The following is a 22,716-nucleotide window of genomic DNA, read 5'->3' as shown; positions in this document are numbered from 1 at the left end:
ATAGGATCCCTCTCAGATATTATCGCACTCGCATATGAGGAACACTACAGGAAACCTCCACCTATCCGACTGATCCTTACGCTCTCTGAGGTACAAGGTGAGTAAGGTAATATCTTTTATTGTACCAACTTCTGTCAGTAAAAGAGACAAGCTTTCAAGCTTACACAGAGCTCTTCTTACTCTGTCTGGCTAATGAAAGAGAGTCAAGAGCACCTGGTACTCCTCTTATACTACTACTAGAGTAGTACAGAGACCCCAACAAGGGCCAAGGCCTGATAGTGTTAGGTACTGTACCAACATACAATAACAGAGTCTCTGCTCCAAGGAGCTTACAATTTAAATACTTACAGAGGACGTCAATCACTTCTTTGGAGGAGGGACATCTGCCACATATTCAGTAGCCCCAATTACCACAAGAAGAAGAAACTATCAGTATATGCAAACAATCTATGCAAACTCCCATCCAATTCTACCCTCTTATTTCTATGCCAGCTAATCCCAAACTTGCCCCCACTCCACCTTAGTGACTGCCACTATCTCAGACCCCCTTCCAGTCAGGTTTCAACCCAAGACTTAGAATCACATCACCTCCAATCTACACCAAACAGTGTCCACTTGTCACAGACCATCCCTGCAAAATTTGAAGCAGAAAGGAAAGGCATGTTTTGAGGATTTTAAGCAGGGAGGGAAGCAAATCCAGTCTCACTCACTCACTCTCGCCTATCTAATAGTTTGTAAAGTGCTATAGATCTTTGCAATAAAATTATTATGCATTATTTGTATTACCATAGCACCTAGGAACCCCAGTCATGGACCAAGACCCCATTATGCCAGGCACTGGACCAACACAGAACAAAATGACAGTCCCTGCCCGAAAGAGCTTACAAGGTAAGTAAATGCAATATTAAAATGGGAGGAAATGGCATTCTGGTGTTGCTCTGGGTAGTTAAACAGCTGCAGTGAACTCTTCCTATAAATTATGATTTTTAAAGTGCTTTAGTGCCCAATAATGAAAAAGACAAGCTATACAAATATAAGGCATGACAGAGGTGCAAAACAACATTTCTGCAACAAATCCAATAATGAAACCATAATAATTTCCCTCCCTCCCCTCCTCCTGCCCAGGCAAAGTCTGTCTCTTTTTTCTATAGCGTCCAGAGCATAAGGTTTCCACACATACTCCGTCATCTTCCCTTCCCTGCTTCTCACTATCATTTATTTTTCATGGGAGCCTCCAAAAGCTATAAGGCTGATCCAAAAGTTTCAGTAGATTTACCATGCTGTGGACACAGTCCCTAGTCCCTTCTTGGACCGTTACAGTCCTTGTCATGTTACCTGGGATCCCCTCGCCCCTTCCGGTGCTATTACACCAACTTCTTCAATAAAGCAATGGCAGCATTGACATGTAGCAGCCAACTGATTAGACTGACAGATAAACTCCTTGGGCCAAACCCAGACCATGTGCACACGCTGACTTCAGCGGAGCTGTATTTGCTTATGCCACATGTGAATTTGCCTCCTAGAGAGTCATTTCTCTGTTTAGAGATGGGTCAAAAACCATAACCAAAGGCTTGGATTCAAATCCCAAGATTCAAATTGACACCTCCTCACCCCATCCACACACCTTCGAATCAAATCTGGAAAGGGCTTATCTTCATGTCTGGATGGGGCCAAAATCTCCTAAGAATAACCATTCACCAGAATTACCCTCTGCTTTCAATTCCAGGGAATAAAGGCAATCCCCCATCACCTACTGTACAACGGAACCAGCCTTTGCACATCGGGATTGGTCTCTTGTCCCCAGGTCAAGCATGACTGGGAGCACTGTTGAGGGAGCATGTTTAGACCTGGGAGGAAACACCTTGGGTTGTTCTTGACTGACTCCCTCAGACTATTCAGGAGCTCTGTTAACAGGAGCACAAGGAATGAGCCACAACGAGTCCCTCTCAGCTCTGGTAACAGTAATTAGGGCATGGGGGCCTTAACGTGGGGAGTTCAGATAAAAACATTGGGCAGGGACAAAACCCAACAGGTTCTGATCACAATCCCCTCAGAGAGAAAGCACACACACACTCCTTGAGTATAACATCTTAACTGTGATCTGTCTCTAATCCAGTTCTCCACCCTCCACAATCTTTTTCATCACAGATCCTGAGACAAGTTTTACTGGTAAATTGAGAGGGGTAGGGGTGTCCGTGTGCGCGCATGCACACACACCTGTGTTGGGAGAGAGGTAAGTTATTTTCTCGATTCATAAGGGGGACCCAATTTTCCAAACATCTCCTTATAGGACCTCTCCTTACATCCCACCCCAGCAACTGAGTCAACATTTCCACTTTGTTTTGGTCCAGCTAGGTTGATGTTTCAGCAATCTGTTTGGTACACTGAATGCAACCTGGGTTTGGAAAGTGGAAAAGTAGAATGGCATATGGGATGGTGCTACGGTAAGTAAGAACTGCCATATCGGGTCAGACCAATGGCCCATCTACCCCAGTATCCTGTCTCTGACAATGGCTGTTGCCAGATGCTTCAGAGGGCATGAACAGAACAGGCAATCACCAAGTGATCCATCCCATCATCCAGTCCCAGTTTCTGGCAGTCAGAGGATTAGGGACAACCAGATCATGAGGTTGCATCCCTGGCCCTCCTCGCTAATAGCCATTGATGGGCCTATCCTCCATGAACGTATCTACTTCTTTTTTTATCCCAGTTATATTTTTGGCCTTCACAACGTCCCCTGGCAACAAGTCCATAGGCTGACTGCTTTGGGTGAAGAAGTACTTACTTCCTTGTGCTTGTTTTAAATCTACTGCCTATTAATTTTATTGGATGACCCCTGGTTCTTGTGTTATGCAAAGAGGTAAAGAACACCTTCCTATTCACTTTCTCCTCACCATTCATGATTTTATTGATGTCTATCATATCCCCCCCTAGTTGTTTCTTTTCTAAGATGATCAGTTGCAGTCTTTTTAAAATCTCTCCTCATATGGAAGCTGTTCCATAACCCTCATCATTTTTGTTGCCCTTCTCTGTACTTTTTCCGATTCTAATATATCTTTTTTGCAATAGAGGATCCAGAACTGCATGCAATATTCAAGGTATAGGCTTATCATGGATTTATATGGCAGCTTTATAATATTTTCTGCCTTATTATCTATCCCTTTCTTAATGCTTCCTAACAGTCTGTTCACTTTTTTGACTGCCACTCTGCATTGAGCAGATGTTTTCAGAAAACTATCCACAATGACTCCAAGATCCTTTGCTTGAGCAGTAACAGCTAATTTAGACCCCATCATTTTATATGCAATTGGGACTATGTTTTCCAGTGTGCATTACTTTGCATTTATCAGCATTGAATTTCATCTGCCATTTTGTTGTTCACTCACCCAGTTTTGTGAGGTCCCTTCATAACTCTTTTCCCCTCCCACCACAAGTCTAATTATCCCTCAGAGCACTTAGAATGAGGAGTAGCCCTTTATCACTCCACTCCTCCCATGATGCACCTCAAACCACCATCTTCCTGACCCCTCCCTCACTTCCCTGCAACACAGAATATTCCTGTACTGACTGTATCAATACATGCAAGTGATGCTGCCCTCTACTGACTGAGTCCACAGCACAGCTAAGGGGCCCACGACTGGCAGCAGCTATAACCGTTTGCCTTTGGCTCATGTAGTAGAGGCTTGTGGTTTTGGAGCAGAAGGATCAGAAGCCTAGTCCCAGCCTCCTTACCCCAAGAGAGAATGGGAGTGATATTTATATAATAACTGTGCCTTGTCCGCAGCACACAAATTAGTCACACTAGTTCCCTTACTCTCTGACAACTACTCTCCAGCTTGCAAGTCACCATACCTCAGCTAATTCTCTCCTGTTAGCTGGTTCCCTTATATGGAACTGGTTCTTTCCCTTCCCCTAGGCCGGCCTTGCACTTTTCCTTTCACCTGCCCTTTCCCCAGGATCACAGCGGAGCTCCCTTCAACTTTCTTCAGGCTGACAGGCGCTTCGACACTGCAGTGGTAGGCACCATAGATAACTGAGTCTACATAGCAAATCGGGCAGTGCAAGTGCAGCTCATGTAGATGTACCCAAGCTAGCTTCGATCAAACTAGCTGGCTAAAAATAGCAGTGTAGCTGTGGGCTGCCCAAGTAGAATCCCATCTGGGTCCAAAGGTACTTATGCAGTAGTTAGTCCATCCCACCATGGCTACACTGCCATTTTTAGCGAGTTGCTCAATCCAAGCTAGTGTAGGTATGCCGGCATCTTCTGAATTTAGCCTCACAACACCCCTTTTTCCTCTTTACCTCTCTAGCTAAAATAAAAGCAAAATGTTCAGCTGTGATATCCTCCTCAGAAAGTTAGTGTGGGCCAATGGATAGAGCACTGGGCTGGGAGTCAGGAGATGTGGGTTCCACTCTGCGTTTTGATACTGACCTGCTGGGTGACTTTGGGCCAGTCACTTCGCTTGGTTTTCCCTCCCATCCTTTGCCTGTCTTCTCCATTTAGAAAGCAAGCTCTTTGAAGCAGGGACTCTCTCACTATGTGTATGTACAGCACCTAGCACAATGGGGCCCAGAACGTGGCTGATTCCTCTAGGTGCTACAGTAATACAAATAATAATTTAAGATTTAGAGTAAAAGGAGAGCAAGAAGCTCTTCTCAGGCTCTCACCTGGAGAGTCATATTAACAAACCTCCTCTTAGCTTAACTCTTCTACTATTAAACGGGTTATGCTCACATTTTTTTGGTCTGGTAAAATGTGTGCGCGCTTGTTCGGTTAGTATTTTTTAAACAGTGGCTCTTTGAAATAGCTCTGGGGTTTGGGATATCGAAAGCAGTCCCAGCCGAAATGGATTGGTGGGCAGAGTGCAGGTGAGGTGACCAAAGGTGCATAATAAATAGGACTTACCATGTTTGAGATTGCAGAACCAAGTGGTATGTGTATAAATGCCATCCTATTTCCTCTCCAGCCATCCCCCACCCCTCCAGCAAGCAGCATAGCCTTCCTTAAAGGCAGCTCAACTGCCAATTTAGGTGAGACCAGCGCATTTTCATTACTACTCGCTGTTGTATACTTAAGGCTTGTACCTGCTCCTAATGAAATAAATTGAAGTCAAAACTCACAGTTAAGTGGAAGCCAGAGCCAACACAATCTGTAGTATGTTGTGTAAATGCAATTTACTGTCTATAGAGGACTTCTGGCCTCTGTTTGGCATGCACATGAGTAGTCCCCAGTCCCTACAAGATAAGGTAGAAAGGGAAGTTGTGAGGCTAAATTCATTAGTTAGTAAAGCACAGTATGATCCTTACATGGAGAGATCCTTAGAAATGCAAGACATCATAGCTCAATGTTTGTGAGGAACTTAGTTATTAAGGTGATGTGGGCCACATAAGTACACACAGATGGCCAAGATTGCTTTCTTTCATCTGTGCTTGTTGAGAAGGGTGCAACCTTTCTTCTCAGAGGTCGTCTTTACCACAGAAATCCAGGCCTTTTCCCTCTCAAGATTAAACTAATGCGACACTCTCTACTTGGAACGACACCGTGGGATCACCTGGATTGGCACACCCTACTTAGTAAGCCAGGCCTCGCACAGAGATCACATCACATTGATGCTTCATAGTCCGTTTCCAAGTAGTTTCCAGGTAGAGCTTAAGGTGGCGGTTTGGAGCTAGACTGTTTGAACCTTAACAAGGTGGAAACCCAGCTCCCTGTTCCCTGGGTGACACCACAACACAGGATCAGTGAGGGCACTCTAGAAAACAAGGTCCTGATTTTAAAAGGAAGGAGAATCGTTTGGATTTTGAAAAGCACCTTAGTGACTTAGGAGCACATGGCCCACTGACTTTCAATGTGTCTTGCATTGCATCACTTCGGTGCTTTGGAAAATCCCACCCAGAGCGAGTTCCAAGAGAATGCTTCAGCTTTGGATCTCAGTCCCACCATCTTGGCCTGACACAGCTCAGACTTGTTGACCTAACAGCTTTCCTTTAACTCCTGTGCCAGTTGTCTGGGGCCCTGGGACCCAAAGGAAGTGCTTGCTGGCGATGGCAGGCTCAGAGAGCAGCTGGCCAAAATGTGCCCATACCACCCACAGCCATGCTATGCACTGATTGAGTGCCATCCTCTCACCCCAGAGCTGAGTGCCTTTGATTGGAAGGGATGGAGTGAAGAGAACCCTCAATGCATTATCTATAGTTTGGAGCTTTCTGGGATGAAAGGCCCCAGATGAACGTAAAAATATTAGTCATCATTCAAAATACTACTGGCTTCCAAATAACTGTCCACTTGTTTGCGAGAGAAAACCCTTGCTGCATGGAGTATTGCCAGTGTGCTCTCTGGGGAGAAGGCCTCTACATGGACTTAATCTAGGCTTTGGATTTTAAACAGGAACAGCTCAGACTGTTCTCAGACATTTTCTCTGGCAACTGGGCTCCTACTGGATGTGATGATCTCTCTCTTGCCTCCTCTTTCTCCACTTTCAAAGTGTGGCATCAAAGGGCTTCTTTGAAGATAAGACCAAATTTTCAATTCTGCTACCAACACTAGACTCCCTGATGGTCACACTCAGCTAACAGGTCTTCTATAGCAGGTCACCAGCTTGTTCTCTGAATCTCAAAGCACTGCACAGAGCCCCCAGAAAGCTTCCCATCCATCCAGTACAAGCCTTTCACCACACTGCCATGCTTGAAGAGGCATGCTACATTTCCATCCTAAACCAATCGCAGTTCCTATCTATGGCCTCCAGAATCACAGCACCTCACAATCTTTACTGAATTTATCCTCACCATTCCCTTGTGAGGTAGGCAAGTGCGTTCTTACAGATGGGGAACTGAGGCACAGAGGGCTAACTGACGTGCCCAAGGCACACCAGATGTCTGGTAGAACAGGGGATTGAACGTGGGTCTCCCCCGAGCCATCCTTCATCTCAGCGCTCCTCAGCGCAGGGCAGGTGGGCAGTATCTGCATTGTTTTGAAACAGCTTTAGACCCTGTCTCCATTAAGGAAATAAGCATCAAGGTAGCTACATCAGTGTGGACCCATAATTAGACACACTGCAGCAGCGAAAAGCAGGGGCTATGCTGGTGCAGTTTATTTTTGTGCCTCACTAGATTAAGCTGTACCAGGGTAAGCGCTGCTTTGGGCCAGTGCAATGCATCTAGGTCAGGGGGTCATACCAGTGTGACCGCATTGCTGGAGTTACACCTGTGTAAATTTCCTTAATGTAGACGGGGCCTTGTTTACCATTATGCAATGGCTCAGAGGGCTCTATCTAACCAGCCAGCTCGGCTGCCAGCTTTCAGATGGCACCAACCCTCCATTGCGGAAAGCCTCTAATTTCAGGCAATTTGAAGTGGTTTGGAGAAAATAAAAATAACCTAAAGGCTTCTGGTCTGATGTTAGAAAGTTAATGCTAGAGTTCTTAAAGGGATAACCCTCTCACTGCCCCACATTTGTATCATTATAGCAACAGGGGACTGTCTGACATGCAGGCCCATGCCTAAAATCAGTTAGAATCCTTGGCACTGAATCCAATAAATATATTTCAGTGCCCGGCAAAAGGATCCACACACAGCAAGACCCTGACTCTACTGATCCCTTTGCTGGATGGGACCTTTGGTTGCCAAAACGGAATTCCCACCAGTGAGGTTTGGTTGACAGACTTACTGGTTGTTATCGGCAAATAGCTGAACTCCTGGAGGGAAGACAGACCAAGTGGGATGAAAGTGATTTACTTTCAATCCCTGACTGAACTTTTACAACAGTCTGCGTATACCCACTGCAGCCCATATTGCCTTGACTCCGCTGTATCCTCCTAATGCCTGACTTCTGTGAGGTTTGGATTAAGCCCAAGAAGCCTATGGTCGCTATACAACAACCAGGCACAATCACAATCCTCACATCTGAGAGGAGCTCAGGGATTGATCTCCCCCCACATCCTACCAGGTGAAAGCTGCTCTGAACCAGTTGAGGAGAGGGCAGGGTCCAAGTCTGTCTCCTTCTTGGCACTGGCACTCTGCCTAATAATGGGGTGCAGCATTCGTGTAGCTCCACATACTCCCTGAAACAAGATCCTTTAGTTCCCGTTGTGGGCAAGCAGCTCTGCACCACCTTTTACTCAGGACTCTTATAGTCTATTACGGTAGCACCGAGGAGCTCCGGACACAAGCCAGGACCCCACTGTGCTAGGTGCAGTACAAACTCAGGACGGAGAGTTCTTCCCCCAAAGAGCTTATAAGTGTGACTGTCAAGCACAACTGAGCCTTTAAACTGCATATGGGACACCACCTCTTTTGTGGGAAAACAACAATTTGCACTGTCAATCTGAATAAAAATAAAATTAAGAAGTCAACTAAAAGTGATCCAACCCGTTCTCCAAAACGCCATCTGACGCTCACTTTCTTTTGAGGGGTGGTGTTTAAAAATAAACCTGGCTACCTTTGTCATTGTTAAAATTGTGTTTACATTTTTGTACTTCTTTGCTTCCTGGTTCCAGCTGAGTTAGTATCTAAGACCCTCTGAGCAGGGATGTGTCATTTCTTAGTTAGAGCCCTGCACGCCCATGGCATTTATAGAAATAGGCAAGAACTGAAAAGCCTTTAAACACAAATATTCATCTTTGGGCTTGTCTACATGGTGAGTTTCATACCCTGCCTTGCCACACAATATCACAGCACCCCAGATTCCCACACAGTAACTCGCTGCATGGATCCTGCTATACATAGCTCAGTGAAAGTCCCCCAGCCCATTGTTACAGATCCAGAAGGCCTGAACAGCCACCGAGATTTCGGAATGTTTATCCAAACCTTATATGAGCCTACTGAAGTCAACGGCGAGCTTGCCATCGACTTCACTGGGACCTGGGATTAGGTCATTTTACATCCATCTGCCATTGCATCCTGCCAAAACCCCATAGTGAATGCAGAATGAAGGTTGCCTACCGCCACTTCATTTGCTTCCAGAACATGGTGAGCAACTAACGGTCAACCTCTGAGAGCTAGGGAATGCAAGGGTAAGTTAATGTCTTCCACACTGCACTCCTACCCACCTTAATCTCTGCCTCTGTGGAGGTGGCAGTAGGCACTGAGTACAGAAGAGCTCTGTGCGCTCAACACAGCTCCACTTCACCATTCCTAATCAAACAGTTTCACAATGTCAAGGAGCACTGGTGTGGGGGGTACTTGCAGGTGATCAGAATGGCTCTGACCATCATCTCCCCGCCTAAGCATGTTGAGAAGCAAAGAGATTAGGAGAATGCTTCACTCCATCCTAATGAGCCTTGGCACCTGGGCCGTCCCTAGAAGTGTGGGGCCCAGGGCGGAAGTGAAGGATTCGTCTCTTCCGAGACCGACCACGCTGGCCAATCGCAGCCACGGGGGCCCCCAAAGCGTGGGGCCTGGAGCAGTTGCCCCAATTCGCCCTACCAAAGGGACAGCTCTGCTTGGCACCTTCCCAGCGTCCACCAGAACTCCACACCTACACTGCCAGTCACATGCTGCTGGGCACCCTCACTGACCCCGTGCTGCACTGTCGCTCTGGTGAATACTAGCAACTCGTTTCCTGCATCGTTGTGGACACAAGACTCACCAGGGTAACTGAAGAGGATGTCCCAACCGGAGTCCTTAGGACAGGAACAAACAGGTGTTAAGCACCTGCAAAGTCTTTGGGGGGTTGTTCTGACTCAGGCATTGGCTACACTTGCAAATTTGCAGCGCTACAGCAGGGTGTGAAAACACACCCTCTCCAGCGCTGCAAATTGCGGCGCTGCAAAGCGCCAGTGTGGTCAAAGCCCCAGCGCTGGGAGCGCGGCTCCCAGCGCTGTACGTTATTCCCCACAGGGAGGTGGAGTACGGACAGCGCTGGGAGAGCTCTCTCCCAGCGCTGGCGCTTTGACTACACTTAGCGCTTCAAAGCGCTGCCGCGGCAGCGCTTTGAAGTGCAAGTGTAGCCATAGCCTAAGAGAAACGGTCGCCTTTAAGTCAGGCTACGTTATAACTAGACTTGGCAGAAGCTGAATTTTATTTCTTTACAATTTTGACAGATGACACTGATGTTTATTTTTATGCCTTTTTATCTATTTTTATCTGTTTAAAAGTTCTCAGTTGTGGGAATTTTGGGGGGGAGAGAGGGAAGAGTCAGATAATTATTTAACAATAGCAGACGCTGAGATTCATAAAGTTAAAGCTTTAAACGCGTTAAAACACCCCATGTCAAAATATAAAGTCAATATCCTTAAATCAAATTCAAACAAGCTCTCAAGCTGCATTTTTGTTACTTTGCTTATCTGCAAATTTCGATCGTCGTTGTGGTAAATGTGTTTTCGGCCGTTTTGGCATGCATGGGGAAATCGACATTTACAGATAAAAATCTGATCCTTCTGAGCCTATTTACAACCATGCTAAACTGCTGCATCTTCAGAACTGTGATTCCACAAGCAATGGGCTGACTCAGCACTATAATTATCAAAGCTCAATGGCTGGTTACTGCAACATGCACATGCAATAGGATTTCCAGCTAATGTTTCTGAAGGAGCTTTAAAGCTGAACAGGTTCCACCCAGGAGGCAGGTCACCTGAGCCAAAAGATCAGCAATCCCCTGACCACAACGCACCAACTACAAGCCAGCAAAACCAGGCATTTAACGTGATGGATCTGAACAGATGACCTCAACAAGCTCTACCTCGCAAACCTCTCCTAGAAGATGTCTGAGGTGGTATTTTCAAAACTACTCAGAGTTGGCCTAACTCTTCTCTCGCTCAAGTCAAAATTCCCACTGACTCTCATGGGAGCAGGGCGAAGTCAACCATGAACCCTCATTGTCTGCAGTGGTTCCAATGTCTTGGGGCTATCTGTTACACCAGCCTAAACCCAGAGACGTTCATTGGCCTTCAGCTGCTCAGCTATGCATTACAATCTGCCCATCAGCGTGCAATGACGGGAGGGTGGCTTTAAACATATGGTTTAGCTGCTTTGCCTTTTTCCTTTCGCCCCAGGGTTAAATTGAATGTTTTGTTATTAGTCACCTTGAAGTCATCCTAGACAGAGGATCATGTGCCTTGACTATGGTTGTAGTCAGGAAACTAGCTTACCCTTTTCAACACAACTCCTCCTCCAAGGGGTGAGATTCTGCACTATGCCTCTCAGCAGTGCAGCGCAGCATTCACTGCCCAGGTGGAGAAGAGGCTAAGGTGGCTTCCTCCCATTCCTCTGCCATCCCATGGCCCCCACTGTAAGCTGGACAAACCTGCAGGCTTGTCTAAGTTACAGCACCCTATCCTTGCTGCCTATGGCCGTCCCTAAACATGCCTTAGTTCCCCTCTAGCTGTGCTCCGGGTACACATGCCCCTCAAGGCTTGCCAGGGGGCCTCAGAAAGCACTCTGCGGCTGTCCTCCTCAGATCCTGTGACAAGGGAATCCTTTTAGATCCCCTTTATGCTGCTTCAGCTCTTTTACCCACTATATAGGGGGAAGAACTGAAATGAGGATATCACCATATGCATCCAATGTCTAGCCTCGCTTTACCAAGAGAAACAAGGGTTTATATTTGTTGGCCCTGAAGTGTCAATATTATTAATCATATTTGCAATTCTATCGTGCTTTCCATTCTTGAGTTAGGTCAGTATTAGACCAAATTTTAATAATGGGGAAACTGAGGCAAAGAGGGAGGAAGGATCTTACCTCAAAAAAATCACACTGGAAGTCTGTGTCAGCCAGGAATAGAATCCAAGTCTCCTTACACCCAGCCCTGTGCTTTAACCCGAAGATTATTCTTCAGCCCCTGTTTCTACTCTGCCCTAAAACAGCCACAACAGTGGAGCAGGAATCTCTTCTGGGAGCACATAATCCAGCTGTCAGCCTTGCTCACTCCTCAGGGTGAGAGATGCAGGAAGAACCCAGGTGGCACTGGTAGTTAGAAAAGTAAAATAATCTGTTGAATTGGAAACCAAGCACATTTGATCCAGTATCATTGAGAAAAACAAGGAGTTTTTCTGACTGCTGTCACACTGATCTCCTCTTAGGCCGGGAAAGAGCTTTATTTCTTTGCACCATTCTCTGAAGTGGGCTCAGAGGATTCCATGGGTTTACAACCTTAGCTGCAGGTTTCCTTGTTTGGGGGACTTAAGATAGACCCCTAAGGCTGAATTCTGCCACTCTCAGTAACACAGGTGAATGGGAGTTGCACCCCTGGATCTGCGCTCCATGGTCAATATAGCGAAGCTTGCAGGGTTTGGGTGGCGGTGGGGGAGGGAGTGCGAGGAATTTCAGGAGGCAAGGGGAGTTGGGCAATTATTCAGCTGTTCTTTGGCCAAACAAACCCCAAAAGGAAAAGCTGAGAGGGTCTGACACCCAAGGGGCTAGAAAGACCTCATGAATACTTAAGTGTCCCATTCAGCAAGGTGAAACCAAACAGCCCAGGTGCTGTGTTGTGTCAGGTGGATGACCCAGCGCATCACAGTAACAAACAGAGGAGGAAAAGCGGTGCTTTCCAATCCCTAAGGAAGTAGAGCGTGACCATGAGAATTTACATCCTAGAATGTAGCAGCCACACAGCCACCTGTAATGTATCCTCTTTACCCCTAGTGCAGAAGAGAGGGCAGTGTGGAGGCTGCCACCTTTACAGTTTTCACTGAGCCCTCTCTCAAAAGAGGAGTTATTTTTGAAAGGGTGAAATGAATTTGAACCTTAGTTTTGTACATCAGCCTTTTGCACTTCCTTCATGTGAACATGCCCTATTTTTCCTACACAGAACTCCATCAGCAAGGAGGGGAGCACTAGGTCTGATCTCAGCTCTAACAGAAAACACTGTTAAGGGTAGTTAGCATGAGCAACTCCATTTTGTAAGTTTCCCTATTTTGTATCCATCATTAACTAAAAGTGAGCACACCACATACACGGCTCCCAAGGGCAGCATTTAAGAAAGATAAAGTCAGAAACTGGAAAGAGGATAGGAACACAGCTGTAACAACATAATTATACCTGTAGGCCACGTTCTTAATTCGCAACAACACCTATTGGGGATTTAGCCTGCTTTAGACCTGGAGGATTAGACCTTTTGATTGTGAGGGAAGCAAAACTCCACTGATTTCTTGCCACAGATAAATCCATCCATTCTATGGGAAAATCATAACTCTCCCTAAATTATATCTTCCCCAACAGAGTCCAGGGTGCTTCCTATTAGCAAGGGGAGCTATTTACATTCAGTTATTTAGGTCATTTATAAAACAAAACACCCATCATTTGCAACCCTCACAGTGTTTCTTCTGAAACCTTTCCCATAGCCGTAAACCTCAATATCCAACCCACCAAAAAGGTGACTTGCGTGTTCGTGTGTGTGCAAAGCCAACAATTCTCTCTCTTCCAAATGCAGGCAGACTGAGAAAGCACACTCCCAAAAGGATAGGAAAACCAAAATAAAACCCTACTTGCAAACAAAAGAAAAAACAAAAAAAACCCACCACCAACACAAAAACCCCTAATATTCTTTTAAAAAACTTCATAGTGGAAAATGATTAAACCATGGGAAATGAAGCTTGACAGGCTGCAGATGGACATATCAAAATGACATTGCGCAGTGCTGCTTGGTAGCTACGCAGAAATTAAGAGAATTGGTCACCAAGTAAATCAAACAATTTAAGACATGCAAGAAATTGTATGTGAACACAGACCAGTCTGTATATATAGACTCACACTCTCCTGTTCACATAAACCAGAATATGCACGGAGGCAATAGAGTTTCATTAAAAATAAAACACCAAGATGACTAGATCCTGAAATACCTTTTCCACAACTTCACTGAAATATACTTGTGGAACTGTGGCCCCTCTACAGGCATAAGTTTTAGTCAAAAATAAAATGTGTGTGTTAAATCAGTTTTGCCCTTTGGGGGGTATCAAGAAAGGTGCTTGCTTAGAAAATAATAAATAATAATAATAATAGACTATTAGCAAGTTCTTCAAAACTCTTAATTAAAAGAGTAATTTGAATGCAGCTATAAATCCTGAACCCTTCCCTCCCCTAAATAATTGGTGCATTTTCTATTTAAAGGCAATGTTACAAGGACCTGCCAAAGTTACAGTCCAAACACCAAGCTACACACGCATAACATCCGCTCAAGTCCCACATCACAGCAGAAAGCGATTCCCCCCCAACTCTCTTTTAACACCCCCACCCCCCATCTATTTCACCGATCACCTTCGCATAAGGACTAAAATATACAATTGCACAAGAAAATACAGGCAGTGAACAAACATTTTACTCACAGAAAACCCACCCACGCTTCTCTCTGCAACAGGAACCCCTCCACATAATCACAAGTCAAGATGCCTTTGCATTAGTTGTCTTTTCTGCAAACTCCCATCATTTTTTTAAGTAAATCCACTATTTGTTACGAAAGCTGGAGGGGAGTAAAGAAATCTGTTTCTTAATCTTCTTCCCCCGTATCTTGTTGGTTGGGGAAGGGAGCCGAGTTGATCTTCGGGGAAGTTTTGGGCATTGGAGCTGCAGTACCCACAGAGTGCGTACAGGGCCCTCCATTAATGCCGAGAAACAGACAGAGTGAAATAAACAAGCCCCCAAATCCCACCTGCCCGGTCAAAAACAAAACTCACCATGGAAGGGGGGCGAGGGAATCGCTGGGGAAACTCTTCTTCTCTTGCTATTTTTATTGCATTAAAAAACACAAACCACAGAGATTTCCCCTAAAAGCATCCAGCAAACAACCCTCCCAAACTCCAACACAAAGATTTGCGGCTCCTACACGTAGGAGCTTAAGGAAAGGAAAAACCACAACCCACCAGAACGTCTCTCGCTCGCTCGCTCCAAAGCAAACTTTTTTTAACCTCCCCACCCCACCCCCAGCTGTTTCACTCACCGGTGATCTCTGATGGAGCAGGAAGGAGAAACACAAAGATACACAAAATGAGAAGAAGCAACAAAGAGGCTAATGTCCAGGGGCTGGGAAGTTCCAGGCCGGATCTGGAACTCAGCAAAGGACTCAGGGGGTTTTGATTTGGGGACTTACTTTCTTTTCGTGCTGGTTGATTTTAGGGATAATTTTAGGGGCGGAGGGATTCTGCAGGGCTCGGGGGAGGAGGAGAAGGAAGCTGTTGCAAGAGGAAGAAAGAGACACTGGAATCAGGGCAGCCACATGGAAGAAGGTTTTTTGGATGACTGAACTCTCAAACAATTCCCTTCTTTTGCTACCAGTCCTGTGGCTCTTCTGGAGCCTCCCATTCCCCCCTCCCCCTTAGTAGGAGGAGGGAAAGGAGGAGGAGCAAGACGTGAGAGGGGGAAAAATAACTCCCCAAAGGAAGGTAACAAACAATAGTCTCCCCAAATACTAATAATGGGCATCAGATGGATTCTCTCTGTCCCATCTCCCAGCAATTGGGGTGAGTTTAAAGAATCACACACACAAAGCAGCAGTCCTGGTGCTCTCCCCTCCTCCTCCCCCTCTGTCCTCAGAGAAGCGGAAGCTGGGAAAGTTGAGCTGAAAAGTTTGGCAAAAAAAGGAGGGTCCCTCCACCACCCCTTGTCTTGTGGACTTGGTATGTGGCAGTCCTTAGTGACCCCCTATTCATCATTGGGGGGGCAGTTAGAGGCTGGAGCTGCTGCAGCAATGTGACTTTTTCTTTACACACAACACTGAATCTTTAGGCAGGAAAGCAGGACTCTCTTGGAACCTACAGCCTTGCTGATGGAAAAATTGTGTGTGTATGTAACCAGCCAGGGGCCCTATTTTTCTTTATTAGTCACTGCTCCATATACCATATTGTACATGCAATAGTATTGTATCCTATACTGTATGATGTCGCTAGGCTGAAGGGAAGTTGGGGAAAGTATGTGTCATTACAAAACTAAGATATATCAACTGTAAAGGATGGATGTTTAATTGTCTTCCCCTGTCCCAGCCTTTTGGATTTTGCTCACCTTTGTAAGCCCCTCGCTTGCAAACACTTAAGCATGTGCATAACTTTACTCATGTGTATAGTCCCGTCTAAGTCCACAGGACTGCTGCTGAAAAGGGCTTGTCTACACTTACTGTTGCAATCGATGCAATGAGTGTCGATTTAGCGAGTCTGGTGAAGACACGCTAAATCAATGGGAGAGCACTTACCCATTGATTTGTGTACTCCACCTCCGGGCTTGTCTACACTACTGGCCGATGGATGCAGTGGGGGTCGATTTATCATGTCTAGTGTCGATGTGATAAATCGACCACCGATCTCTCTAGCGTCGACTCCGGTACTCCACCTCAACCAGAAGCACAAGGGGAATTGATGGGAGACACTTTCCCGTTGACTCAGCCCAGTATTGCCACTGCGGTAAGTGATTTATGTTGGCTTCAGTTATGTTATTCACGTAACTAGGGTGACCAGACAGCAAGTGTGAAAAATCAGGACAGAGGGTGGGCGGGTAATAGGAGCCTATATAAGAAAAAGCACCAAATATCAGGACTGTCCCTATAAAATCGGGACATCTGGTCACCCTACACATAACTGAAGCTGTGTAAGTAAGATCGATTTACCACATGTGCTTAAGTGTTCGCAAGCTTGGGCTTTAAATCTTTAAATTGTCAGCTCTTTGGAGCAGGGATCGTATCTCCCCCATGTTTGGGCAGCAGATAGCACAACAGATCTCCCGCTGTCATTGAGGCCTCTGGGTGTTCTTTTCACCATGGGCTCAATCCTGCTCCCACTGACGTTACAATTCCCATTGACTTAGGGCTGGTCTACACTATGGGGGAAGATCAATCTAAGTTACACAACTTCAGCTACCTGAATAACGTGACTGAAGTCAATGTACTTAGAACAACTTACCGCGGTGGCGACTCTACACTGTGTTGACGGAAAAGCATCTCCGGTCGATTCCCCTTGTGCATCTCATTGAGGTGGAGTACCAGAATCGATGCTAGACACAATAAATCGACCCCTGCTGGATCGATTGCTGCCCGTCGATCTGGCCAGTAGAGTTGTGGGTGCTTAGCACCTACTGGGCTCAGAGAGAGCCATCTTTCATTGAGAGCAACGTGGCCAGAACAGAATGTACTGACAAAACCTTGATACTACATCACTACTTCATGGATTCTGCATATGCTTCAGATTTAGCAGAAAAGTCACTTTAGAGAGCTTTTAAAACATTTTACTGGGATTATTTTTCATCTCCCTCAGCCTATAAAACCAGACTCCAGTGATTATCATGACTGGACTTTGGAGAGAGAGAGAGAAATAATAAGAAATGAGCTACTAATAAACATGAACAGAATCCTTATGGAAAAATCCAGTAGATTTTAATAGGGATGAAACCTATAGGGGTCTGTAGAAATTACTTTGTCTATAGAATTAAATAAAGAGGATGTCTTTTCTATAGATTTTTTTTAACCATGCTAAGGGATCTCTAGCAGGGACATAAATCTCTATGAAACTCTCCGGGTGGTTCAAAGGTTCTAGAGGAAAATTGACATTTTCTATTAAAATCTATAGGACTGTCCCATAAGGGAATATGTAATATAACCAAAACATCATGGCCCACCCTTTTCTGCAGCTTCAAGATCTGAGTGTGACTTCTTTCCCACTATTCCGTCTAGAAATTGTACCAGTAAAGAGGGAGGCCAAAAGTTTGTATTAAATACACCTCTACATGTAACATTAGCACATTTACCTGCTGTCCTTCAGGGCCCTCATGAAAATTAGATCCCACACACTGGCTCTGATGATGGCTCACTGTGTGATCTTGGCAAGTCCAGTCCTCTCTGTGTGCCTCGGTTTCCCCAGCTGTAAAACACGGATACCCCTGTGAGGCAGATGCCTTGTCTGTGTCACACGGGTAATTAATGTCTGTAAAAAGCTTTGAAGCATTCTGTCTGGCCAGCATTACCCAGGTAGTGGTTCCTCTAAGAGAAGGTCCCCGCTTCCACCGATGTTGCACCATTAATGAGGCTGGGCAGTGGGCAGAGGATTTACCCTCGGATGCATTGAAGTATCCCAAAGGAGAGAGGGCAGGAGAAAATGTACACTCAAAGGGGAATGGGATGAAGGGGAGCAAAAGAAAGAAGAATGAGAAAGAGGAGTGACGGGGAAAGAAATGAAACCTTGTGAAAGATTCAGGGAAAATAAGAGCAGCCCAAGCAAATCCAAGGCAAGAGAGAAAAGACCACAGACCTCTGTGCAGAGAGAACAGAACGTATGGCATGGCCAGGGAACAAGGGGGTGGAGCAGGGGAATGCTGGCAATGCCACCAGTTAGTTAAGCCTCTTTCCCTCAGCAGCAAGGTCCGGTAAGGCTCCATTCCCAGGTTCGGTCCCTTTTCTTGGAGTCTGGGGTTACACCTCCAACTCCCCGCCTCCCTTTCTTCTGAGCCTTCCTACCCTCAGCAGATTCCTCTTCAAGGAGGTGGCCAGGGATTTGGAGGAATTTGCCCCTGAAGAAGCTTTGGGATATAAATCATCAGATTTCCCTGCCACCCAACAGGCAGAAAACCCCGATGATAGAGAGGCAGCAGACAGATCCCTCTCATCAAACGATGTCATCACTGGAGACCAGAAGGAATCCCCATAGCCCTGGGACTGTGATCTTCTCTAGATCCACCATGGTGCATTGCTGTTATCTAGTCTTCACCAAGATCCACCCTGCCTGACTTGGCAGGGTAAGGGGACCGCAGACGTTTATCAAAACAGCATGACTTTTCAGGACAAACGATGTTTATCTCTAGCCCAATATCATAAGTCACCCAGCCAAATACAATTGTCAAAAAAGAGCCCCATGCAAGCTGAAATTAATACTCACCCCCCAAATACAGCAGTATATATACAATAATTCACATATCCAGTCACCCAGTGGGAATTAAAACCATTGGAACAACTCATAGTGATCTAGTCTGACCTCCTGCAAGATGCAGGCCACATTAGCTGATCTCCCCACCATTTAGCGAAGCCCCCCTGCCCCATGGAGGAGGAGGAAAAAAACCTCAGGGCCACCACCATCTACCAGGAGAGGGAAAATTCCTTCCCCCCAAAAATAATGGCGGTCAGCTGAACCCCGAGCATGCGGACCATTAAAACAATTGGAACAACTCACCTAGTGCTGTGATAGATTCCATCACTTGAAGTCTTTAAATCAAGACTGGATGTATTTCAGAAATACATGCTGTAGCATACCTAGAAGACTCCTTCCAGGCTTGATAAAGGGCAGGGGTTTTCAACCCATGGTCCGCAGACCCCTGGGGCTCCGCAGACTATGTCTAAGGGGTCCACAAAAGGTTGTTGTTACCATAGATCAGTGGTTTTCAATCTGTGGTCCGCAGACCCCTGGTGGTCCACAGACTATGTCTGAGATTTCCAAAGGGGTCTGCACCTCCATTTGAAATTTGTAGGGGTCTTCAAATGAAAAAAGGGTGAGAACCACTGAGATAGGGGAATGATTTGGGCTCTGTTGGACCAAATGAAAGGCTTGAGTTCCACTTTTGAATATCCCTCTGCTTTGCAACAGGGCTTGTTAGCTTGAGCCCTTCTGCAGGCCAGGACTGCATGAGTACCTCAGGGGAGAGAAGAGGGGCAGTCTTCTCAGGATGGTCCCCCACAAGCCACTGAGGTCAAAACCAACATCTTAAACTACATCTGGAAATCATCATTCAGTGCAGAGCTCAGAGTGTCTGTGCAATGTGCTTTCTACAGGCAGCACTGCTTAACAATCAGCCAGCCACATTCTGCACTAATTTAGGCATCCAAGCGCTCTTATGCAAGAGCACATGGCTTTTGCAGCACATCAGACCTAAGTTATGCAAGATGGACCCCAGAATTATGAAGTAATGTGTCCCCCCTGCATGCCTTCTTCACCTCACTGCCCCCACATCCAGGCCAATCAGTACACCTTCCATGCATTATTTATATAATTTGATATTCAATTCCATTAGTATTACTTTGCTCCTAAATGTGTAGTGTGCCACTGTTTATGAACTGCACTATATAACTGCACTGTAGAAGTTGTCGGCAGGGATGCTCAAAGTTCTGATATCTGAGAAAGGGGCAGTTGGAGCTTTTGGGAACCACACGTGGGAAGCAGTTTATGTTTCTGGTAATGAGAAGACAACTGAGGCTTTTAATTTTGAAGAAGGAATTCATCTCCATTGGGGTAAGTTTAAATATTGGAGGATGGAGTTCTGATTCATCCTCGCTCTTCATCCCAGCAAACCAGCTGCTCCTATGACACCCTGATCCAATAGCTGCCACTACATCCAGCCACAACAACAGTGGAAGAGAACATTTCTGCGGAGGTGATCAGCAGTTAATGTTGACATTTACATCGTCGTTAGGTTTCAGAGTTAACATCACCATTAAGAGGAATCAGATTGATTCATGTGGGTGATGATTTGGGCGGGAAGTTGTGTGCTTCTTTATGATGTATAAAGTCAACCTGGAAGTTATTGTTTTGTTTTTTTAAATTCTGCTAGTTTTTTTTTATTTAGACATACCAGGAATGTCAAATCTGGTCTGCGCTGGAGGCTATACTAGAGATCTTGAAGGGTGTGTATCATTGGATCTTACATGTATATTGAATGGGCAGGTTTACTGAATCTTTAACAAAGATTTTCTTTCTCCAGAAGGTTAACTTTCATGTCTAATGAACAAAGAAAGAAAGAAATAAAGAAAGAAAGAAGGAAAGATTTTCTGCTCATTTTCTTATGTTCAGCTCCTAAATCCACATGCAGGCACCTAAATAAATGGCCCGGTTTTTAAAAAGTGCTGATCACCCAGCAGTTCCCACTGAAGTGAAATAACTTTTCTGACCATTAGTGCCTGCATAATTTAATGCAGTTTTAAGATGCTCTACATTAAACAGGAGCTGAACTGGCTCTTGAGCAGTTTTAGGATTGGGGGTGGGAAGGAAGAAAGAGGAGAGAAAGGTGCCTTAGAGTTACCCTACCTTACCCAAAAAATCTGGCCCAGTGTTTGTAAAGAGAGATGAGTGTTAGTACAAGGCACCAGAAGGACAGCTCTGGAGTTTTTAGTTCTTTGTTTATTCCCAGGCACGGAAGAGTACATGTGGCTGCAGTGCAAGTTTTCCACATGCATTGTCCTCCTTGTGTGCCTCATCCCTAAATCCAGAGCAACCACCTCTAAACTGGAGGGCTTTTCAGTTTCTTTGGCCCTTCAGACCTGGGCACCTCTCCTGAGAATGCCAGAGTGCTACCAGTGGTGGTGTTTTTGTGACAGGGAGATCTGCCCCCCTGGGCACTCGACTGGCACCAACTACTTTCACACTGGCCATCAAACAACCATTAGACGGCAATGACTTTTGGTTACTGTTGACCTGGACCAGATTTGAACCAGGAACAAAGATGAAAAAGCCTCTTTAGCCCAATCCCCTAAGTCATCCAGTCCCTCAAAGGAAACTTATTAACATGAACTATTTATGAGGCTCGAGCCCCAGCTAGCAACATTTCATCAGCAGTATGTGCCACAGTGTGTCTGTTGTCCTAGGCTACCAGCTAGTCTGAATAAAGCCCAGCCTTTTCTGGTCTCACTGCTGCCCCAGTTAGATTAAAACCCCACCTCCTCAGAGCTGCAGAAACTCCAGCTGTTTGATATTGTGCTGAGGAAGATGGGGGAGCATAAGAAGACTCCAGATGAAAGAGAGAACTCAAAGGAAACTGGACAGTGGAGTTTCGATAAGACACTCAGTGGGTAACAGGCTCAGTTAAATTTGCTCATTCAGCCAGTGAAGAAAGCGAGTTTTCTCATACATCCTGCTAGGCTGAATTCATCCACACATGCCATCCAATTACTGTAGAAGTAATAAACAGAACAGGGGGAGGGGAAGCTCAAAATTCCAGATCCAAGCACCCGCAAAACTTTGGAGAAGTTTGTAATCTGAATTTTGTGGCTGACAACTATCTCTGCACTGAACCCATCCAAAACCAGGAATTCCAAATGCCTCAGACTTCTGTGGAAATTTGAATCCTGATTATAAACTCTGTGACTCAGGCCCATCTTGAATCAGCATTAAAATATACACCCGTGGCTGCACAATTAGAGTGTATTTCAGCCCTAACACCAATTCCTTATTCAGGCAAAACTCCCAGTAAAGTCGACGGAAAAAACCTCAGTAAGGAAGTGCTTTCAGTTCTTGATCTAAGTGAAAATGGGAGTTTGCTGGGAGTAGATTGGGCTACAGAGCCAAAAACAAGACAGAGGGGGAAAAACCCTTTTGCAGGGGTACAAAGCTGTCAAGCTGGATTGCTGGTTATATTGGTGAAGAGAAGAACAAAGAGGCTGTGATTATTTCATCCAGAGGACAGGGCTGGGCTGAGGGGAGCAGCCTCTATTAGAAGTGGCCAGAAAGTCATCTTGACAGCAGCAGGGGAGAGAGGGAAAGGAATCACATTAAGAAGTGAAGTGATTAGGAAGCTCCTAGTTCAAAGACTTGAGACAAGAGTTTTACTTTGTTTACTCTGTTGTAAAGCTGTTTGTGACTTCGATAATCCATAGGAAATGGGATCTTTCTCTCTTGGCATGTCAAATTAAACAAACAAATAAAACCTTGTTTGGCTGGAGAGAAGATTGGAGAAGAAAGTGTCAGAGCAGGATTCAGAAACTAAGCATCTTTTAACAACAGATTAGACAAATCAGAGAAAACAAAGAGGGAAGGGCTCAAGTCATCAAAACACAGTGCACTAAATTTCAGAGGTGATGCAAGAACTAGGCTTATCTAGTTTAGGAAA

General features: G+C 45.5%; 1 protein-coding gene and 1 long non-coding RNA gene across 9 annotated transcripts in view; one reads left to right on the top strand and one right to left on the bottom strand.

Annotated features, from left to right (window-relative positions):
• BOC (BOC cell adhesion associated, oncogene regulated) overlaps nt 1–17,754 on the bottom strand; it is an 89,689-nt gene extending 71,935 nt beyond the window's left edge. For 2 of the 7 annotated variants that reach the window (XM_039507088.1, XM_039507129.1), the window contains exon 1: nt 14,607–14,803. The gene's annotated coding sequence lies outside the window, so the exon portion shown is untranslated. The other 5 variants (XM_039507139.1, XM_039507149.1, XM_039507118.1 and 2 more) reach the window with 4 other exon arrangements.
• On the top strand, nt 840–21,973 carry LOC120387001. 2 transcript variants are annotated; one of them, XR_005589997.1, is made up of 5 exons: nt 840–888; nt 2,149–2,233; nt 2,352–2,444; nt 20,461–20,518; nt 20,596–21,973. It is a non-coding gene; the product is annotated as an uncharacterized LOC120387001 (long non-coding RNA). The 2 variants fall into 2 exon arrangements; XR_005589996.1 differs by having other exon boundaries at nt 854–888; nt 2,356–2,444.
• The last annotated feature ends 743 nt before the right edge of the window (nt 21,974–22,716 follow it).

Source organism: Mauremys reevesii, linkage group 1 (assembly GCF_016161935.1).
Source record: "Mauremys reevesii isolate NIE-2019 linkage group 1, ASM1616193v1, whole genome shotgun sequence".
NCBI lineage: Eukaryota > Metazoa > Chordata > Testudines > Geoemydidae > Mauremys > Mauremys reevesii.
The sequence above is the reverse complement of the archived record's forward strand: the minus strand, read 5'-3'. Positions and strand labels throughout refer to the sequence as shown.